We start from the raw sequence: 16,529 nt of genomic DNA on the forward strand, positions 1-16,529 counted from the left end.
ATAGCCATAGGTCTGCTCTTTCATTAATTTTTGGAAATATTTCCGATGATGTAAGAATTATTCGTTTTTGTAAAGGGGTATATAAATTAAGACCTCCTTTACCTAAATATAATGTTACATGGGATGCCAGCATTGTTCTAAATCATTTAGCAACTATGTTCCCAAACGAAAACTTAACTCTTGAGGCACTTTCAAAAAAGTGCATCACTTTACTTGCCCTGGTAACAGCTCATAGAGTGCAAACGTTGTCTAAAATAAAGATCGATCAAATAGTTTATCAAAATAGTAAAATAATTATAAAAATTACTGATTTCATTAAAACTTCTAAGGCCGGTACTAAACAACCGATTTTACATTTACCCTTCTTTAATGATAGACCCGAGATCTGCCCCGCTAAAACCCTTGATATTTATATAAACAAAACTAAGAGTATACGAAAAACTGATCATCTGTTTATTGGATTTCGTAAACCATATAATTGTGTCACAACCCAAACTCTTAGCCGATGGATAAAGTCTACTTTGAAAGACAGTGGAATTGACGTCTCTATATTTTCTTCGCATAGCACCCGCCATGCGGCCACTTCTATGGCCCATAAACTAGGAGTAAACCTAGACATAATACGACAAACTGCGGGTTGGAGCGGCAACTCCACTGCCTTTGCGCAATTTTATAATCGGCCTGTAATTAACAGTGATGATGATTTGTTGTTAGCAAGAACAATATGTTCACTTTAACTGTACAATATGTTCACTTTAATTGGTTTAAGTTGATTTTTATGTTTGAATTAGAAAATGATTATGTACCTAACTACATTATTATCAAAATAAAGGTTGATATTATCAAAACGCTTTTATTTTTCTCGATATTTCCTATTACTTCTCTCAACATCTACATGTGTTATATACAATATAAATATCTACTAACCTTACTAATCTTGAAGACAAAGCGCGAATATAATTAATGATTAAACGAACTTACCTGTACGTGAAGTTCAATCATAATTATATGAAGCGCTTTGTCTGAAAAGATTAGTAACACCCACCCACCCTGAATTGCCCTAGGAAATAGGAAATATCTCAGGTCTCTAGACTCTAAACTAAATGAAGCTAAGTCCCGCAAGTGTCAACGAGCGGGTAACGGCCGGAGGTGGGGGTAAAAATTTGAATTTCCTGTTTTATTTTTGCAATGTTGCCATAGCCAAAATAAAATCTTTCTTTTTTTTTTTATTCTCAATGAAGTGGTTTCACGTATGCGTACTACATGTGTTATATACAATATAAATATCTACTAACCTTACTAATCTTTTCAGACAAAGCGCTTCATATAATTATGATTGAACTTCACGTACAGGTAAGTTCGTTTAATCATTAATTGTTCGTGGCATGAATGGCTTATTTATGACGGAAAAGATAAGGTTACAACTTTAGGGGCGGTAGTTTGTTGGTATTATCTTTGTCTTATAAAAATATTAAAAACGATATATATGAGTCTTTGTCTTTAATATTTAGTTGAGAATTCTATTGGTCCGTCATCGACTAATATCTGCGTACCTATATTTCATAGTTTTTGTATAGCCAAGTATTTAACACATATTTATTAATTATTATGTTTTATTTTGCACCAGATTTTTTAAGTCGTTTAAATCGTTACGTCGGCGCGTTAATTCATAAAATATTTCTCATTCGGGTGTTAATTTAATTTCCTGCGAATTCAGAAGAAGCATGTGTCATTTAGAGTCATTTTAAACATTCCCACTTTTTTGTGGAATTTTTAAAAAGGCACTAATGAGCACGCTCAATGTAGCTGTTAACCAGATCATACGTCTCTGTCTAACACCTTAATATTTAAGCACTTTCCGATCTCTGTTTGTATACTTGGACCAATGTTTGTGCGCCTGAACAAACAACTCCAACAAATATCTGTTTGTTTTAAACTAGCTCCCGGAGTTTCGCTTCATCCGTTCAAATCGACCTGAAACTAAAAGAAAAACATGATTCATTGACGGCTTCCATTTACTCATTTTAAACACGTTACCGTTCAAACAATCAATGTATGCTGATGTTCATATACCTACTATTCATATAATATTAAATTTATTCTGCAGGATATGCGTCTAGGATGTGATGTGTTCTCTCTGTATGACATAATTATTTAACGTCGTACGTAAATCTGCATATTTCCAAACAATCAACTACCGCGATTCGCAGAATTATCATATTTATTAGCACGATAGATTTGTATAAATGAAATCATATTTAGAATGTCTATTAAAAGATGATTATAATTTTCATGGATACTTCGAAGCCTTCAAATAAATTAAATTGAATTACACGCTTGTTTTGTGACAGCATAAATTCATATTGTATCATTTATATTACAAGCCTATCTGAAGGAGCCGTTTCAAGAAGCGTATTCCCTATCTTAATGATTCTATTTATTACAATAACAACTTGAGGAATACACCTGTATCTACCTATTTCTATAAGATTATCTATCATTGGTCTTAGAGTATAACCTCGTATCAAAAGAGATAAGTCTTCAGCAAATATCGTTGGATAAGTCTGTTTGTCTCTCACATTAAGTGCCGGACAAACAATTTTTTATCTTTATCCGTTAATTATTTTATGTATCGTGTTGATCTCTTGTTAATTGTTTCTGTACTTTTCATGTAGTTTGGATTTAACGGTCATTAACAACGCTATTATAATGTTTGAATAGAAGATTAGGGTCTGATTAGTAACGCGTTTTGTAGCGTCATTATGTTAACAATGCTTGATATCTTTTTTATCGTTTAATATAACTTTTTGTCATTAGCGTGATAATAATAGTGAAAGAAATTTGAAATGTTAGTTTTATTTCTGTTTATAAGCGTTATTATTATAATATTTAGTAAAGTCTTAGGAAAATAACTATGTTCATGATTGAAATAAGTTCAATTGAATTTAATTGGCAATCTTAGTCCGTATCGAAACATGACTCATGAAGAATTATCCAGTTATAATACAGTTAATTAGTATATTTTAATAGAGGTTCAATCTAATTTAAAAATAAAACGCATTCGTTACAATGCTAATACCACAATAGCCTTATTACTGGGGTTCCACCCTTTTGTATAAATATATAAATTATAAGCTCGTAATCCTCTTTCGTGAGCCAAAGAATATTGAATTTCTTGCGATAATTGCATCGGCTTACTTGACGAAAAACCGCTTAAGCAAACCCCGCTCTTATAAAAATGATTAATGAGTGACAGTTTTCGTAATTAGGGACGGGTTGAGAGGATATTAATATACTTATATGTTTAGTACCTATGTTGCGTGTATAATTCATATTATCTAATAAAATTTATGTAATGTTAGAATGTCTTATATCAATTTGTTCATGTTTTTTGAGGTCATTGTTGTTTATATTTTTTTGTATTCATCTCATGAATAATATAAGCCATTTTAATGAATTAAATGCGGTCTTATACTTAATAACGATTGGTAGGGCAACAATTAAAATATAAAATTTATGCGAAAAATTAAATGGAATAGGTAGTACCTACATAATTCAATGTTCAAAAATTAAATGGGTAAATTAAATAGGTAGTACCTACTTAATTCAATGTACCTACATAAAGTAAATTTCTTAGTACACAATATTATTAACAATATTATATGAACAGGACAAATATTCATCCCTTTGACAGTCCAAAGATTTAACATAATATCATAACATATTTACATAGTCAAATTTTGATCAATTTTTTGCAGGAGACAGTAACTATTAACTTACGTTCATTACTTCATTCATTCATTCACAACTTCTAACTTACGTTATATTCAAGAAAGGGGAATAACAAGCACCATTATCAACACCTTCGTGCTATTATAACATAATGTAAAACTTGTAAGCGACAAATATATAGTTTCTGACAAAGTTGAATTGTATAAGCCGCTTACAACCATAGATTACATTTGTTAGTTTTAACGACAGCATCCTAAGTAATAAACCAGCACATAAATTACAATTATCCGTTTTCATAACTTATACTCGCGACGGTGCTGTTATAAATGTAACAACTTAACAAGATTAAAGATAAAAACAACTCACTGCTACTGTTTCTAAGCTGTGTTGTAATTGTTTGTGCGGTCCAATAGAATTGTTAATCTGTTGAATAGTGTCACCTGTATTGTATTTTATCTACAATAACAATCTAAGGATTACTTCAATCTGATTTTCAAGTGTCTGCCATCTGGCATATACTCTAAATATCTATAAATAAGTCGAACCCATTTCAGTTTTAAAATCACAAATTCGACTGCTTTCTTTGAAAATAAAAAAGTCGGGTAATAATCCTGTGAAGTGGAAATCGAACTTCATTTCAAAAGCCGAGGAGGCATTGACCGCGAACTTTCCGCGCCTACTTGGCAATATTGCATTAGAGCTTTTTCCTTAATAAACTAATTTGGCGAAACGTAACGGTTTTTAACGTAATTATCAGATTATTTACGCTCTTCATTTATTTATTTAAAAGATTAACCTACATTTTCGAATGGTAATTCAATAAAAACATACAAGTAAACGCATTAGCTAAGTGATGATATTACGAATTCGCCGTTCGTGTCTTTCCGCTTATAATAGAAGCTATCATGGCTAAGATGTTCTCTCCAAGAACATAAAGTGATGATATCAATTAGTAAGGCTTTGGTGTTTACATAGCAATCATAGCACAAAGCGAGAACATAATGATTCTCTAAAATAGTAGTTTAATTTTCATATCTCTATCAAAGTATTAGGTAACAATGTCAGTGCGTGTTTATTGTAAATACTCCGTACTCGTGAATCAGATCCTGTATCATAAAGGATCATGATAAGGAAATAGCTAGGTCTAGTTGAGATGAACGTCAAAGCCGCAGGGATCAGGCGTAACAATCGAAGCGTTATTGAATTTCAAGACTTGAGTGCCGTTCCGCATTGTCGGGTTAAAGTTTAAACGGATTATGAAGCGTGATATGCTGAGTAACTGTAAACTTATTGTTCATTTGCTTTGCCTTTGTTTTAATTAGACTGCGACAATTCAACGTTCAATATAATTAGGTATGATGTGCTTTTTAATTGAAGGATATTTATATGTATGTGTGTCATGCACAGATACACACGTACGCATACTATGCCTATATGTATTGTATGTACATACGTGTGTATCTTGTGCATTTAGGATTAATTGAGTAATTTAAATTGGGCTCAAAGTAGAGCTTTAATTTGAAAATAATAAAGTTTCTTTTCTTTTAACTGCAGTGTCGTTCGTATATGTGTAAAGTGAAATTGCAATATTGTCTATAAATCTGTCACACATCAAAATATCATCGCGTTCCCACTTGAAGCATCGGGTAATTTCGTTAAAACACTTTCAATGTATCGAATCTCTATTCCTTATTTATACGTTAAAAGCTATCGAATAAATCTTTTATCGTGAAATATAGCTGTGATGTTATTTCAGTAAGTAATGAATGACGTTTCTCACCATATTTTATTTATTTTCTCTATTGGATGTGACGTGTAGAGTTTATAAATATGGTTCGTTAGCAGGGCTGGTATCGCGTGCTGCATCTTAAATAAGACTGCTTTTTTAATTTGATGAACGGCTATGTTTATTATTGTAGAACATGGCTACACAATAAGCTATGTTAGGCGTATTGATTGAAAATTGTTATGTTTTGTAAAGTCTAAGTCAGTTGATGAATCAATGTAATGATGTAGGTAATTATATAAGAATCACGAAGGAACGTCAATGTTACTTTTTGAGGTAGAAACACGGTATTCTATAGTGAAAAAAAAATACGATATAATATTCTCCTATTTAATTTTATTGTATTGTAAATACCCCAATATTGTAGTAAAAATATTTTTGAACAAAAATATAGACTTAATAAACCCGCTTCATCACGAAGCTTTTCAATTCTAAACCAACTATTACTTGATAATATTTAAGCAACAACAACACAGTACATTTAAAACATTGTTAAAATTTTATATAAAATATATTCCTTTCAAAATAAACAGATAAGCAATAATTTAAGGATGCGGATTCAAATTTACATGTAAATTAATCAAATGTTATTGATCTTGGTTACCATCTCGATATTATGATGCACTAATAAACTAGATATTCCGGTTGCGTATTATATCTTAATTGTGGTTTATTCCCAAGACATAATATATCAATAACCAACAACGTCTAGTGGTATGAGAATTATCACTGGAGTATCTAAATTGTTTCAAGGGACTCGGATATTTAATAAAACGACAATTTCAACTTATTGTATTGTATACATTGAGATAATATTAATATGGAGACGATACCGCCTACATCACTTACGTTCCACTCAACATACGTCATGTGGCGTAACTGCACTCAGTCGCTTGCTCGCTCATTGGCGCGAACGTCACGCTCATTTTTTATTTGTTTTAAAGTGAAACGCATCAAATATGCCTACGTGTGTGTTACGATATTGCACAAATAATACAAAGAATACGGAAAAGTGCAAAGAAATAACTTTTCATCAGTAAGTAACTAGATAATAATTTTTAAAACTTAGTTAGAGCAAAATTTTTGGCGGGCGACATTTTGTCATAGATTAAAAATTTAAGATATGACATTGGGCATGAAATAGGTGTTGTTAGTAATATTTGCTGGCGTATATTTTTATAGTATAAAATAATAATTTTACATATTTAGAAAAGCATAGACTGGTTGTTAATTGAAAAAAGGTGAAATTATGAAATATGAAAATCAATTACTCAATCACCAATTTTTTTTTTGTTAATTGATTTTAATCAAGTTTTTAATTGATATTGTATAAGCTACTGACTTGAACGTATAATTGAATTATTATTTATTTATCTGCACTAATATTATAAAGAGGAAAACTTTGTTTGTTTGTTTGATTGTAATTAATAGGCTCATAAACTACTGGACCGATTTTGATGAAAGGAGAATGCCCATTTTTGGTACTGGTTTTCCTCATGCATCAAGACAACAATACTATTAAAAAAAATCTCGGCAATTTAGAGGCCTTCTTACCATCGGAAAATATATTTTGAACAGGGAATGTTTTGTAAAATCTAATAAGACATGTAATTGTTTAGATCCGTTATTATAGATTTAGTGTCCATTACCGGTTACCACGGTAACCAAGCGGTAACTTATTACATTTACTATGGTAAATAGCTAAATGTATTAATATCGATTATTGTTTTCATTGAATTACAAAAAAATCAATTAACATAAAATCACTCTGTAAGGTATTGTTTATACACTGTAGGTTGTTTTAACATAGATAGTGAAGTAAAATAATATAAATATATATAAAAAAAATATTATTATGACATAGCTTGGTAGTAGTGATGCAACGAATACTAATTTTACGAATACGAATACGAATACGAATATCAAACCTACTATTCGGCGAATACGAATACGAATATCTCGCCTTGGTAATAAAAGACTTATTTACTTCATGAATGTTTAGTCTTCTTATAATTAAAATTTACAATAGGAATAATTTTTATTTAAAAAACATAAAATTCGTAGATTTTCTGGTTTTAGGCGGTTTTCAGTCTGGATGTTTCCAGCCGTTGAAAAAAAGTCTTTCCGAAGCGCCTGTACATGACTGACTGTTGGTTTTTGAATTTTCGTATATTCGCCGAATACGAATATTCGGTAAATGTCTACTATTCGGCGAATACGAATATTCGTATTCGTATTCGTTGCATCACTACTTGGTAGGTAACCAGTTATTTCTTATTTGTTTCTTTCTTCGAATATGTAGTGAAAAAATTATTCAAATAACAACAACAACAACATGTAAACCGAATAAAAACTCAATTGGCATTTTTTAAGTATATATTTAGGTTTTCTTGAAATCCGTCCCGGAAGATGTCTGGTGCCTACCTACACTAGCCGATGAACAGATAGACTTTGTGTGAAAGCATAAGCTCTACGCATAGATTAAATATGTTAATCGAAAAATAACCTTTGGACGATAAAATGTTACCTAAATCACACATAAACCTAACTAAATCGGGGTTATTTAAGTTTTGAGGTTATTTCACATTTTTCTCAATATCTTGAAAACCCCTGTTTTTATCACAAAAAAATCAATTGGTAAAAATCTTTTGAATATCGAAGAACCCTCCAAAACCACTCTGGCATTGACGCAACACTGTACTGTGGTCCATACTTTCATGGGCATTCTCCTTTGGCACAGACAATCTTAAGACCCTGAGAAAGAACATAGGCTACTTTTTATTGCGAAATATGTGCCACGGGCGAAGCCGGGGCGGACCGCTAGTTCAGAGATAAGTAATTAATATTTTTTCTATTCAAGGTTTCCATGTCTGGGCCGTGAAGAAAGGGAAAAATTATATTTTTTCTAAAAAAGGCTCAATTTGTAAGGAATAAAACTTCCCATAGCCCTGACTGAACCTAAAACACGAAAAAAATTAAATTATTCCATATGACGTCACTATTTACATCATCCTATATTATTTGCCAGATATTGTTAGCCCCGCGTAGTAAAGTCAGTTTATACCTAAAATAAATATTAAGTAAGTACAAAGAAAATTTCAAGTCAACGTGCATGTAAGGAGTGACACCCAATAAAATAGACAGAATGAAACAAAGTGTCGCCTCTATAGCGGTGAGTCAGTGACATCGCATAATCTATGACTGTCTAGCCGTCATTCGCGCGCCCCGCGCCGCCGCGCTTGGCGCACAGATTTTGTTCGTGGTGTCTGCTCCATATTAATATTATCTCAATGATTGTATATGGAATATAATCGTTAACGTTATTTTTTTTCTAAAAATGACAAAATTTGATTTGAATTGAAGCAGAAAGCAAACTTAACAAATGAAATACAAGCAATAGATATTTATAACTAAAGTAATGATAAACTTTTTTTTCAACAAAACTAATATAAAGAATAATAAGTTAGTAAATTGTGTGCAATAAGGATCCATATTAATATTATAAATGCGAAAGTAACTCTGTCTGTCTGTCTGTCTGTTACTCAATCATGCCTAAACTACTGAACCAATTTTCGTGAAATTTGGTATGGAGATATTTTGATTCCCGAGAAAGGACATAGGATAGGTATTATCCCGGAAATCCTACGGGAACGGGTTTTTCTTCGAAAACGCGGGCGAAGCCGCGGGCGGTAAGCGGTAAGTACTAAAAACTATTAGCCATTTTATCTTCTTATCGGGTACTATCTAATTCTAAGTAAGTTCTTCTATATTGAATTCTTAGTAAGTATTACCGCTTACGTGATACATTTATATATAGGTACAAGTTTAGTGAAACTCGTACAAATTTCAAGTACAAGTAACACCGACATAGCGTGGGCTGTAAATTTCCTCCATATCTCAAAAAATGCTATTCAACGTCATATTATCATATTTATTGAGAGCTTATAAAAAAGGTTCCCATTCAATTAAGTGAGCTTTGAGAATGTCGCTGTCTTATTAAGCTCCAACGTGGGTGCAGTCGCGTAGTTTGCTTATTGTACTTTCCATGTTTACAATATAACAATTTATTGATAAATATAAAACCTTTTGAAGCAAATGTACAATGTCGTTATAAATAGGTCACTTTTTTATAGATTACTTAGCTTTCCGCCCGCGGCTTCGCCCGCGTTTTCAAAGAAAAATTCGCATAGTTCCCGTTCCCGTGGTATTTTCGGGACCTATCCTATGTTTTAATCCATGTTACTCTCTATATGTGTGCTAAATTTCATTGTAATTGGTTCAATAGGATTTGTGTGAAAGAGTAACAAACATACATTAAGGCTGGTTGCAGAGCTTCACCACGCTTCACAGACCATCAGTGCGTACGTCAGTCGCGCTTGTCATATGTATGGAAATACGCGTGCGTATGGTCGGTCTAGCTATGAACGGTTTTATGAATTTCCATACATATTATGACAAGCGCCACTGACGTACGCACTGATGGTCGGTGAAGCTCTGCAACCGGCCTTACATCCGTCCTTTACGCATTTATTAAAGTAGTAGGATAGGATTTATTTCAATATATACGAGATAATATTGAGTTATACACATTTTTGTCACGTTTATCATTAATTAAGTACCTATATTAATATAAATGGAATACCTCAATTATCCAGTTGTCAGTTTATAATAATGGATGATCAATTCGACTAAGAATTCGACATTATTGATGTGGCTTACATTAGCATACATATCAGTTACATTCACATATTAAAATCCTTGCATATTTTTGTAAGCTACAAGAGTGAAACAGAACAACGTTTGCCGGGATAGCTAGTTATTTCGATAATACAATATCCGGTAAAAATATCTTCCATATACAGTTTCTCGTGTGTCGTGTAGGTGTCAATGTGGCATCCGTACATGTCTTTAGATAAGCTAACACGCCATCTCACGGACCCCACTATCTTTATGAACTCTTAGCACGTACGCAGTTATTAACGAACGTCAGTTAATTATATTAGGGACCGTGTAATATTCGTTTCAGTAAATTGAATGATAAATTAATGTTATGTACATGCTAATCTTCTAATATATAAAAATCAATGCCACTTTTCGTTGTAATTCCATAACTCGAGAACGGCTGAACCGATTTCGATAATTCTTTTTTTATTATATTCCTTGAAGTACGAGGATGGTTCTTATGTAGAGAAAACGTTAATATGTACCACGGGCGAAGCCGGAGCGGACCGCTAGTAGAATATGTTTTTGTATAGGTTAAACTATTCAGAAAAAAAAAACAAATGAAGATGTCTTGATTAGTACAGGAACGTAGTTGATTTTTTTAAAGTATTATTTGTCTTAATATAAAAATGTTTGAAAAATAACTACAAATTAATTTCTTATTTCCTTAGATATACATAATTTAGCGTTAAAACATAACTTATAAGTTTAAAATATTTCTTTGGTTGAGAAAAACATCCCAACATTTTAAATAATAATTTAATTTCACAGAAAAGCTAAGCGGCTCTACAAAATACTGAGTGCATATTTTGTAATAAATTTCATAATGTTGAAGATATTAAGCCGTGGGTACTTTATAATCGTATTATCAATTCCAATTCGTATGAGAATCATTAATAGCATTAAAAGGCAGAGTAACGGTAGTTGACGTTGGACGTCAGTATAATAGACAGCTACTTGACGATATGAATCTATTGCATAAATTATTTTATTGAAGTCTCTGTAGCACTTCGTCTTTTTCCTTTAATTTTATTATTTCGAAAATAACAGTTCTTGGATTTTGATGAACTTTTTAAATAATCTAATTAAATAAGCAATGAAAGTTTTTTATCACTAAAATTTTTAGTGATTTGCCAAAAATAAGGTTGTAAGTGATTACAAAAGTAATAGCCTTATAAATACTTTATACTAATGAAGTAAACTATTAGTTACTTTATAATTTACAATTAAGTATATCATGTATTATTTGGTAGCATTCGCATTTCTCAGTAAGTACAAGGTCGAATAGAGTAGGTACTTTATTGTACATTAAGTAGTGGTCCTTGTAAGAAAAACAATGCAATTTCTATGAAGGACATTTCCGTAGCGAGTGATATGTTAGAATAAATAACTAATAAAGCCCGATAAGGCTCCAGTCTCAGCGGAACCCACTTACGAAGATTGCTATGAGGTTTCTACAACGCACTTATTCTAGTGACGGCTGAGAACATTTCAAATGTATGGAGTTTTAGATACGTAATGTTATCTCATTATAATGATATTGTTATTGAGGTGTAAAGGATATAATGTATTATTATAAGATTAATTATTGCATGCAAAATAAGTACCTACGTTGAGTCAGCGAAGTATTTGATGACCATTGACCACGTGATCACTCTCCAGCTTTTATTTTTTGGGAAAATAATCAAATTTCTTAATTCATACTATGAAGCATAAACGAATTATGTATTACTCAAATTTCTATTACCCACGCCCTAATTTCCACTGTAAAAATAACAATTTTTTTTATAATTACATTTAACAAAGAATTCCTAATTATTTACCTTACCCCAGCGTACACAAATATTTATGTTGTATCGACTGACACATGCCTACTCACGCGATAAAACGACTAACTACTGAATTATTCTATTTCCTACCCTGTGACGTCCCGACCTCGCTAACTTTTTCGGGTCCTACATTATTTAGTATGTTCACGCGTTCGGAAATAGGACAAAATGTTTGTGGATTTGGACGATAAAATCAGAATATATTCGAGCTACAAAATAGGTCTCGTACCTGATGGAACGCTAATCTATGGGATTGAATGTTCAACAACTAGTGTACATATACGACTAACAATTACGGAGTTTGTATCACTGACTAAACATTGATACAACTAAACTAACCCAACAAAATTTTACTAAAATTAGGTTTTCTTTTTGTCACATCTAGGTCGTTTATGAGCAAGATAAATGAAAAAGCCAATAAACGGTACCTAAAGGTTAATTAACACAGTTAAACGTAGCACGAAACATTGCAGAAATACAAACTTGCGAAACTCAAACGAATTTTATCAGATCAGGGCTTCACCTTTTGCTTTGTTATTTTACTTTATGTATTCAAAACGTGACTTGATTACTTGAACAAACATGACTTAAATACTGTCTTATGAAACTAACTCAATTAGTTGTAAATGTAAGTAAATACCCGAATACAGATAATGATCGATATAAAAGTGCCCAAAACTTTTATAACAGTTAATTGTCTCTTTATTAAGAAAAATTTAATCAAAAATTATAAAATAAAACCAAACTTTTTATTTTATATACAAAAACTAAATAACTGAGCTAAACTAACTATTTGAGTTAAATTTACGAATTTCGTAACATGGCAATATTAATAAATTAGAATTTATTTCTAATAATTATGATTGAATTCTTTGTTTAAATAAAAAGCAAAAATAGAAGCATTAGTGTCACATTAATTAATTGTGAAAAACCTTAATCGAGATTTTTGTTTTATCTATTCCCTCTAACTAAGTACGAACAGACACATTCGGAACAAGCAAAACATTACGTAGGTTTAGAAGCTTCGAGAAGTCACATTTTCCAAATCTTCAGTCTTATTTACAGCTGGCGAGGTCAATCCAGGCTTCAATTTACTGAGCCAATCTCGGAAAACTTCCGAGAGACTATTTCATTTAAGTTACACTAGGTTTATATTGTTTTAATTTGTTCAATAAGCAATTACGAATTTATTTTCTTTAAATAGCGCTCTAGAGAATAATTCTTCTTGCTGTTTTGTAGACTATCTCATTCCATTTCTATTTAAGGCAAATACGAATCTGAGCTTTCAACTTGCATGTTATTTATAGCAGGTTTTCCCACTTGATATTGAACGTCATGCATATCTCGATTCCCGGAATGTATCATAGAGAAACCCAGATGTTTGTTGATAAAACAATAATATACCTGTAAGTATTTTATCGACGCAAGAGAACGTTCCAAGAAAAAACAAAGCTAAGGAACAAAAGTCAAAATTTAGCAAATTAAAGTCGTGAAAAGTTTACAAGGTTTCCTCGTGCGGCGTAGTTAGTTGACAATGACGGCACGCAGCTTCCACAGGGACTGTCTCAGAGAGGAAAAGCCTTAAAACAAATTGTATCAACCTCACCTTGCCGAGTTGCGAACTTTGGACAGAGGTCGCTCGTATTTCTCCACTGATGTTTGTTTTTCTCGACTTCGTTACATTTTATTTTGTTTTCTAGTTACTTCTACACGTGGAGATAAAAGGGCTCCGGTTTCCTGCTTGTAATTAAGACGTTTGTGAGTTCCATGGAATAGCTTGTAAATAACATATATATTATTGTATTAATAACAACGAAAGTGTGTACAAAATATCAAGTGGAAAAGTTCTAGCCCGAATATTTTAGGAGTAAAATAACAAAATATTCGAAAAATTTCCGATGATGAACGAATAATCTTTGTAATTTACTTCGTCTGAAAACCTACACAAGAAGCCAGACTATTAGACTTAATGCTTCCAATAGACTTTCACTTATCAACTGTGACAAATACATTTACAAGCGCAAACCTCATTCCGGGAACAAAGCTTCCATCACGAAACTGAGCGAATCACGACTGAAGGACCAGAACATAAATATAGGAACGTGATCCGTCATTTGGATCCAATTTATTCCTTAATAATGTTCTACCTTCAATATCGAGTACAATAAGTTTAATGATATTTGCCGAGTTATGGAGTTACATTGAAATATCTCGAAGGTTATTTGTTTGTCGAGCTCTATATTACGTGAATAGGTAGAGGTACATTTTTAAATTCATAAGATTGTATTGAATGTTTTTCTAATTGATTTTATGTGAAATTAAACGTAACAATGCAATAGTACAACTATAGCAACTATATCGATTAAAATAAGTTTCAGTTTTCACGAAAAAAAAGTACATAATATATAGATGATTGAATGATAGTTTTTTTTATTATGGTTAGTCCAAGTTTATTATATTTTAAAATAAGTGAAATTATTATATTTTAAAATAAGTGAAATTTTCCCGAAAAAAAAAAACATTATAAATGATTGATTGACACAAAATTAGTCAAAGTACCTACCGATAAGTAACTCCCCAATCATCAAAACTGAACTGAAAGCATAACAACAAACGTGTGCGAAAGAGTAATTTCACAAAGCTTCTGGTTATCATCCGGAAAAGTATCTCGTATATTGCATTCCATGACATGTCTCATTACATCAGAAGCACGTCCCTAACAAGCACAATAACAATATTGAACTTTTTCCTCGCCGCAGTTGCATTCATGTATTGCCGACGATTTTATTTTCATCTTACATACGATCTAAAAATTGTTTGTTAGCAATCTTGATAAGATGTACAGATACATAATATGCTTAAATATGAGACGTTGAAAGTTGGGTAAATTATGCAGAATTTTAATGAAGGCTTGAAGTATATCTTACATACCTAAGTATATCTAAGGATATTGTCAAAATATTTAATTAAGGTATAATAAGGAAGAAAAATTTTTGCGCGGAATTTTGATGAATACCTACTTCATAAATTATTTTAAAGACACGTAACAATTTTTAATAATATTAGAATTTTTTAGAATAAAAAGTTAATTATCATGCAATTTTTGGTAACTTTTCGTGTACCAAATGTCCAAAAAAAGTGTTCTGTGTTGAGGATCATGTGATATATACTTTTCAATTAGGTACCTATAACTTCTGAATATTTGAATATGTATTAAATTGAATAATACCTAAGTTCTGTCATTTATTTTCGCATATTTATGTTGTACAATATGCTGAAATTAATTTCATGTTTATATTCATCTCTTGATTGGATATATTGTTGTTGACATATTATATTTCTAGCAAGATACAATAATTGCAAAGATAAAGGTTCAAATAAAACATGTCCCAAAACTGTCTTCTACATAAATAACGTTTGATTTATGTGTACGTGACCAATTTTAAGAACAAAGCTGAAATCAGCTAACCTCAATCTTTTATGAATACATCAAAAGTTCAAATACTCATCCTGAATTCTGATTAGCTATCGTCATATGATCCGTACCTTCAATTTATCATTTTTAAATAACACCCAAATTAACTTGTCCTTCCTTCAAATTGCCTCTTATGTGGGTCGACCTAATTTTCTTAAATGTTTTTGAAACCCGAGTTTAACGAGCGAGTAATATATAAATATAAGTTAATTGCGAACATTAAAGAACCAAATGTGGGAGGGGGCTTAATTTGTCTCGTATTTCGATATTTAGTGCGTAGGATTTGTATATTGTTGTGAAGTAACCGCCAACTGAAAAGTTTTGTCGTAGGATATCTGAAAGGGTATTGTTGTTTGTTACGTCATGTAGGTATAAGTATTGTTAAGTTTTTTAATAATAGACCGTTAATGAATTATGCTATTATCAGGAAAATTTTGTGAAAAATAGGTCATCAAAAACATCTATGTTACCGATGACTGAACACATTTATATTTTGTAAGAAACTATTAATGCTGTTATATGTAGGAAAATATTATTTTATATCTAAACATATAATAAATCTGTAGAATGGTCAATTCTGTACATTGAAAATATTGAAAAAATAAATACCAGGTGGTGTTACTGGATCGATACCAAACCCAAATATGTGATTAAATAAATTTTTGTCTGTCTGTCTGTCTGTATGTGAAGGCATCACGTAAAAACTAACGGTTCGATTTCGATGAAACTTGGTATAATTATACCTTATTATCCTGGGCATAAAATTATCCCGGAAAAATACGTAGAAAAAAATAAATCTTAATTTTTCCGCGCGGACGGAGTCGCGGGCGGAAGCTAGTAAAATATAAAATTATTTATCTTAATAAAGACACACTAGCAAGATGTAGAGCGTAGAGCAGGAACCAATAAAAGTTAATACGCACTTGTATATTTTATTAAGCAAATACTTCTTTGGTTATTGAAACAACAATGTAGGTTGTTGCTT

General features: G+C 31.6%; 1 protein-coding gene across 2 annotated transcripts in view; it reads left to right on the top strand.

Moving 5' to 3' along the window:
• LOC123696542 (G-protein coupled receptor Mth2-like) overlaps nucleotides 1–16,529 on the top strand; it is a 69,799-nt gene that overhangs the window by 45,383 nt on the left and 7,887 nt on the right. The gene's annotated exons all lie outside the window — the stretch shown is intronic.

Source organism: Colias croceus, chromosome 12, assembly GCF_905220415.1.
Source record: "Colias croceus chromosome 12, ilColCroc2.1".
NCBI classification, from domain to species: domain Eukaryota; kingdom Metazoa; phylum Arthropoda; class Insecta; order Lepidoptera; family Pieridae; genus Colias; species Colias croceus.